General features: G+C 38.4%; 1 pseudogene; it reads right to left on the minus strand.

Annotated features, from left to right (window-relative positions):
• Positions 1 to 859: 859 nt before the first annotated feature.
• LOC133725146 (polygalacturonase-like) lies at positions 860 to 6856 on the minus strand (annotated as a pseudogene).
• Positions 6857 to 7360: the final 504 nt, after the last annotated feature.

The raw sequence follows: 7360 nt of genomic DNA on the forward strand, positions 1-7360 counted from the left end.
TTAGTTCAGTTCTTTTATCCAGTGCAGTTAAACTTGGTGTTTGTATTTCAGGGATACAAAATTAAATCCCAACTTTTACCACATTATAACAAAACCAGTCTATAAAGTCGGTTAATTGAAATAGAAAATTGATCAAGAATTCATTTTGTGAACTACACTGAAGCATTAAAAGATTGATTTATAAAAAATGTGATGCTACCCACCTTTATCAAGTGGGGTTGCCCTTCTAACCCGATGGCCTTAGGGGCGTCTTCACCGAAATGAAGAAACCAAGCCAACAACTGCATCATTTCACACAATAATCACTTAAAATGCCATGCTTACATGCTTAGGCAATAAAAACATTGTTGTAATTTCTTATAATATTAACATAATAGAACTTTTTTTCAATGAGAAAATTACACCATAAGAAGTTAGAAACTAATGCACAGTCACTTATACTGGAATTATCCTAACTAACTGTTTTTCACAGACCAATTGGATTCACGACACGTGGCCATCTATGCTTGATAAGCTTGATGAAGAGTAATACTCATATTACCAGAACCATTGACTCTCAACGTTCCCTCAAACACAGCTGGAATTTTCAAATCTGAGTTTGCCAAATGTTCTTTGAACTAAGGACCATGAAGACCTGCTGGGTTCTAGTCAAATTTCAGATTTGATTTGTTTGTAACAAACAACTTTCTAAAGCCATCCACCAGAAAATATCAGCACTAGCTGTCTACACTATTAGGCATCCTCTTATCTGCTAAAGCAAATGCTAAAGGCTATAATGTCCACACTGATCCGAGAAATACATTAGATTACCGTTAACTTTATTATTGTTTGTATACAAAGAATAATATAATGTATATGTTATCTGTGGAAATAATCAATTCTGCATAACAGACATACAGACTTAAAGAGACCCCCTCTAGTGTGTTGCAATATGCATCTGCATATATATGCACACGTCCTATCTACTCCATGTCTAATTCCCTTCCGAACTTTACAAACAACTGCTTGGTTGCACAGTGCCAACACTCTTTCCATTTACATTGGTACAATCTGATTGTACCACTTGCTTCCGGCAAGTCAAATTCACGTTGTCGAGTTTCACTCAACTGCATGGATTTTCTGCACTAAAATCAAATTTTATTGCGACTGCTGTTGCTGATGTCCCCCGAATGTTCTGGTACAACACGTCGTTAACTTTGACACCTGATACCTATTGATATAAGATGCATGGCAAAGTGCTTTAGTTCTTATATTCAACACTTTTAGCAAAGTTACAGATTGGAGCATTATCAAGTTAGTTAACTTCTTACCTGACCAGGACAGTTGAGGTTGTGCGGGCAGTAATTCTGGTCAATTACAATGGGGTTTTGGACATTAATCATTTCAACATCAAGGGATCGGACGCCTTGCACAAACCCGGTGCTGGGTCTTACCCAGGACTTTATCCTGAGACCATTTGTAGTATCCTTGAAAATCGCATTTTTCAGTGTTACATTTTGGACTCCTTCCTCTTCCAAGTCTTTGGCCAGGCTCCCTATATATGCTGCATTCACCACAGACACAGACACAACAAATTAGCCAACATTAACAGTAAGGGTTTTAATCAGGAGCTACCATTATATTCACTCTCAAAAAGTCATTCAACAATTAAAATACAATGCCTTAGTATCTTCACACAGAATAGATTGGTTGAAAATCCGAATACTGCTTTAAGAAAAATAACTTCAATGAATATGAACATAATGTTTACATGTATACGCATGCGGACTTTAACTTACCTAATGCCATGGCCAGGTCCGCATGTATGCGTTCCATCCACAATTCCTTGGTGCCGGGGCCAATAGAGACACAATCGTCCCCAGTTTTGATGGAGGTGTCGAAGATTGCAACATTTCTGGAAAACTGGATATGGTTGCCATCAGTGTTTGGGCTATTTCCAGCGGCAATGACTTTGACGCTTTGAATGAGTACATCTTGGCAGCCGTTTATCACAATGTGAAACATTTGGCTGTTCAGTGACATTAGTCCTTCAACTCTAATGTCCTTGGAGTTTGTAAAACTCAAAGTCTGCAATTATATACACTTAATCTAATTAGTACCGATATCAACACTGAAAACATAAGCAATTATTTACTGATGTATATTTACTCACCGTGGCTCCATTAGGGCAATTGCTGCTTTCGCTACTTAATTTGCAAGCCCACAAGGCAGAGCCCTTGGCATCGAGTGCTCCTCCAACAATGGTTACCCCGCTAACTCCTTCAAAACTCAACCAGTTGTTAGTTTGGCCTAGTACTCGGTAATCAGGTGAAGCCACAAGTGTTCCATCAATCCGAAAAGTGATGTGAGCTTTTGCACTCGCCTTTAAATTAATAGCGCCGAACAAATACCTCCCCTTTGGCTCATCTATCTCAGTGGTATCTGCGGCAGAGCCACAGGCTGCAGACCAAGCATCAAGAAAAGCTTGGGTTGAATCGGTTACACCATTGCGCTTAGCTCCAAACTTCAGTACATCTTAAGTCCTTGTAGTCGTCTCATCACCAGAAGCAGATGAGTACGTGGTATATATAGAATATGTAGAAAAATGAATACAACAGTGGGAAAAAAAACTTGTAAGCTTAATTAGTCATTTTCATTGATTTGATTTCTTTTATGCCTAAGAGGGAGTAAGATCGAGGAAGAGTTAGTAAAGAACTAGGAGAGAATGAGATTAAATTAGATCAGAAGGGAGTAGAATTGATGTTGGTGCATGGAAGGAGTTGAAGAAAGATAGGGCTTATGGGAATTTATATGCAGGTTTATGCATGCTAGGTTTGATATATATGCAAGGGATGTATGCTTATACGTACATTATATGTAAAAATATGGTATCGTAGGTTTTAAGAAACTAATATATATGCATAAATGGATGCATATACATGGAAAGCATATTAAGAAATTATGGTATCGTAGGTTTTAAGAAACTAATATATATGCATAAATGGATGCATATACATGGAAAGCATATTAAGAAAGCAGCTGCGCCGGAAATAGACTAACTAATTTGATGTTCACTCCTCTTTTTTGTGGTATTAATTATATGTGAAACACTAGTCCAGGGAGTCTCCCAGTACCCAAATTCGTGCATAGAGATTTGTGAGCGCCCATCATTTGATTGCTTGTTGTTTAAGAAATGACTTTATGTCTTATATGTAATACTGATCGATCATTAATAGTTAAATAGATATTGGAAGAATGTATTGAGCCGCTGAGTTGGGTGTGAATCAATTCATCCCACAGGCACCAAGTTGAGTTTGATCATTCGGTCGCTTCAAGTTCAAGGACACACCAAAAGGGCGCTGCCTGCTAGCTCGTTGGTGGTGGTCGTGATTATTAAGATGGCATTGATTAACTAGAAAAATCCAGTTTGAATAGTAATTTAGGAGTGCATGATTGACAATGGATTCAAGAGATAAAAACACCATTTGTTGCTGTATGAGTAACGAAGTTGGGAGATGTTTAATGGCGATCGGACGTACCGCAAATGAAATTTTCTTTTTTTATTCGGAGTTATTAGGTCAATTTGGGCACCCAACATGTTTGATGAGTTGTCTCTTAGCCATCATATAAGAAATGGAGTTGCAACTCTTGTGAGGCAGAGACTACTGGATAGTTCTCTGAGTTCTCTTCAATTTATTTATTGTTTAGTTAATTTGAAGATCACACCTGCCTTTTCTCATATTTTGCTTCCACCACTGAATTGATAGGTTTAAGAAAAGATCACACCTGTCAATGTAATTTTTTTTTTTTTTTGGCGGGGGCTAGTCAATGAGCTATGATTGGTAAGTGATGAAGCCTTTGTATCAGCTTCTCACAGATGGCGCTAATGTTAACATTTAGATGAGAGAGAGAGAGAGAGATAGTCGTTATATAGTGGTTCGTCTACCACCTTAGCGGAGACTACGTCCACTTTCATACTTGCACTATATATATGAGTTTTGGGCCTTGAGGCCCAAATGGATTACAAAGTATGTAATTGGATGATTACCTAAGTGGGAGGAGGTCCCTTTTATAAGTAAGGGAGCCTCCCCTCTTACACTTGTTTTCCAATATGGGACTCAAAGTCCCCTTTCTAGTCTACAAAGGCTTATTGTTAATCATCTTGGCAAGACCGGGAAGGTGGCTTCTCGGTGAGATCTTGGCCACTTCTGACTACCACGGGCTAGCTTGAATGTCAGGCTACGAGCTGCATGTATATCGCGGTCGGATCCCACCATGGTTCATGGGCCCACTAAGAGAGTGTTAATTATGCTCGGTTACATAGCAAATTCCCCATACTAGTGGAGGTATGTACATTGGGTAACTAAGCTGGCATGGGTTCGTGATTGGAAGCACATATGACTTAAAGTTGACCATTCTCTTATTTTGGATTTTATCAAGTCTCATTTGTTATTAGCTGGCTCAATTGCTTGTACCAGATTTCTCAAATGATTTTTCGTGTATCACACTTTTACTAAGTTAATAAGGTTTGGTATGGCTTCTCCTAATATGGTGTGGTAGGATGCTCCTCCATCTTTATTTTATCACATTATAATAGTGACTAATTGAGTATTCCTCAATTTCGGTTATGATAAGTTGTTTCTTTTTGTTGGCTTTGTAAGGAGTTTTGGTTTGGCCCCTTCCTAAAGTTGCTATTTTTCTTCTTATTTTTTAATAAGTGTAGTGGTCATCTCTCTTTGGGGAAGGTGGGAGCTAGTCAGAATGATTGCTAATGAAAATCTAAAATCTAATATCTCTCTTCAGTCATTATACAGATCTATTGAATTAGATAACTAAAACAAAAATACTAGGACCTTAACCTCTAGAATTAGTGTCATTCAATATCAGGACCTTCATTAAGTTTTCTTCCTTTTCCCTCCATGCAAATCAAACAAAATGCTTTTTGCTATATGCTTGTCATCTACTCGAGGTATATATATAGCTTACTGCTTTTTGTTTGGGTGACTTGAATGAATGGACTTCATGTATGTTGCTTCATTCACTTGGATAGTAGAAGATACCTAATTAATCAAATTAAGCATTGAATCTGGCCACGTAGAGTTGCTATATAAGTTTCCCCTGTTTTCCATTTATCAACATACATCAATTACTACTTCTTTGAATAAACTCTGTCTCTTTCTTTCATCCAAATCATCATGGAGTTCGTGTACGGCATTGCAGAGAACGTCTTGGATAGGCTAGCTTCACATGCTTCCCAAGAGATCTCCTTGGCATGGGGTGCCCAACTTGAGCTCACCAAGCTCAACAATACCTTATCTACCATCAAACTAGTGCTCGAGGATGCAGAGAAAAGGCAAGTGAGGACTCCCCTAATCAGTCGTTGGTTGGGAAAGCTCAAAGATGTTTGTCATGACGTTGATGATGTCTTGGACGAACTGGACTTCCAAAAGTTGCGGCTAAAAGTGGAGGTTGACAACTGTGGGAAGATCAAAGGAAAGGTACGCCAATTTTTTTCCTGTTGGAATCCAGTAGTGTTTAACTTCAGAATGGGACATAAAGTGAAAGAGATCAGAGAAAGACTGGTTGAAATTGATAATGAAAAGAGACAATTTGGTCTCCTTAAGTTTGCTAAGATAGCTGAGGGTCCTTGTGTGCTCCAAGGGATGCACGATGATAAAAGAGAGACTGACTCTTTCGTGGAGGCTTCAGATGTTATTGGAAGAGATGATGATAAAAAACAGATTATTAGTCATCTCTTAAATAACACTGATATCTCTAGTGGGGAGAATGTTTCTATTATTTCCATCCTTGGGTTAGGAGGGTTGGGAAAGACAACTCTCGCTAAATTGGTGTATAATGATAGCATGTTGGAGGAGAAATTTGAGATGAAAATGTGGATATGCGTCTCAGACAACTTTGATATCCAAACATTAATTCGTGGCATTATCAATGCTGCAATTAAACAAAAATGTGAGGATGAAAGTTTGGACCTTATGAAAAGAAGATTGCAAGATACTTTGCGAGGTAGAAGATTTTTGTTAGTGTTGGATGATGTCTGGGATACGGAGTTGATTGGAATAACGATTGAAAAATGGAATGATCTAAAAGGCTTGTTAAATGTGGGAGCTAGTGGAAGTAAAATCATCATAACAACACGAAATAGATCAGTTGCTTCACTAGTGAATCCCTTGTACATGCATTCTTTAGAAGGTCTTCCTCACCAAGACTGCATGTCCTTGTTTATCAAAAGGGCATTTAAGAAAGGAGAGGAGCAGCGCTATCAACATTTGCTAAAAATTGGAGAAGATATTGTGAAGAAGTGTGGAGGAGTTCCTTTAGCAGTTGCTACTGTTGGGAGCATGCTTTATTTGAATACAGATGAACGCCAATGGTCTGGTGTCAGAGATGATGACATGTGGAGTATAGGGAATGACAATATTCTACCTGCACTAAGATTGAGCTATGATGCATTGCCACAACACTTGAAACCATGTTTTGCCTTTTGTTCACTTTTCCCAAAGGATTATGAATTCAATAGTGGAGTGTTGGTTCCATTGTGGATGGCACAAGGCTACCTCAAGACATCTAAGAAAAATGAAGATTTTGAACAGATGGTTGTAGACTATATAAGGGAGTTTTGCTCTAGATCTTTGTTTCAAGTCGAGAAAGATGTCAAAACAGTCATAAGTTTTAAAATACATGATTTAGTTCATGATTTAGCAATTTCAGTGGCACAAGTAGAGTACTCCACAGTCAATTGTCGTCCCTCTAGTGCTTTGGAAATGGTTCGACATGTGTCAATATCCAAAAAAGACTTGCTTGGAGAAGAGGCACAAGTTCCTGATTTCATACTCAAATCAAAGAAATTGCGAACCATTCTAATTCCTGAAGATGGCCAGATGAGTCAACGTTTTGTAAAGACATGCATCTTGAGATTCAAATATATGCGGGTGCTAGATCTCAGTGGGTCGCCTCTTGAGGAGCTACCAAGTTCCATTGGTAGTTTGTTTCATTTGAGATTCCTCAACTTGTCTTCTAATGAGAAGATAAAAAGGCTTCCTAATTCCATCAGTAAGCTGCTGAATTTGGAGAGCTTGTACCTTGGGAATTGCGACGCACTTGAGGAGATACCCAAAGACATAGGGAACTTGATCAACCTACGAAGCTTGACGATAACAACACAGCAGACGTATTTGCCAAAAGGAATTAGGCACCTCACCTTACTTCAATATTTATATTTTGAGGGATGTGTCAATCTTAAATCTTTGGGCGAAGAGATCCAATTCCTCAACAACCTTCGTAAACTGGTGATTAGCAGTTGTAATAATTTGGAATGCTTGCCACCAAATATGAAACACATGACTGCTTTAGATACTTTGGC

The sequence above is a fragment of the Rosa rugosa genome, chromosome 1 (assembly GCF_958449725.1).
Source record: "Rosa rugosa chromosome 1, drRosRugo1.1, whole genome shotgun sequence".
Taxonomy (NCBI): Eukaryota; Viridiplantae; Streptophyta; class Magnoliopsida; order Rosales; family Rosaceae; genus Rosa; species Rosa rugosa.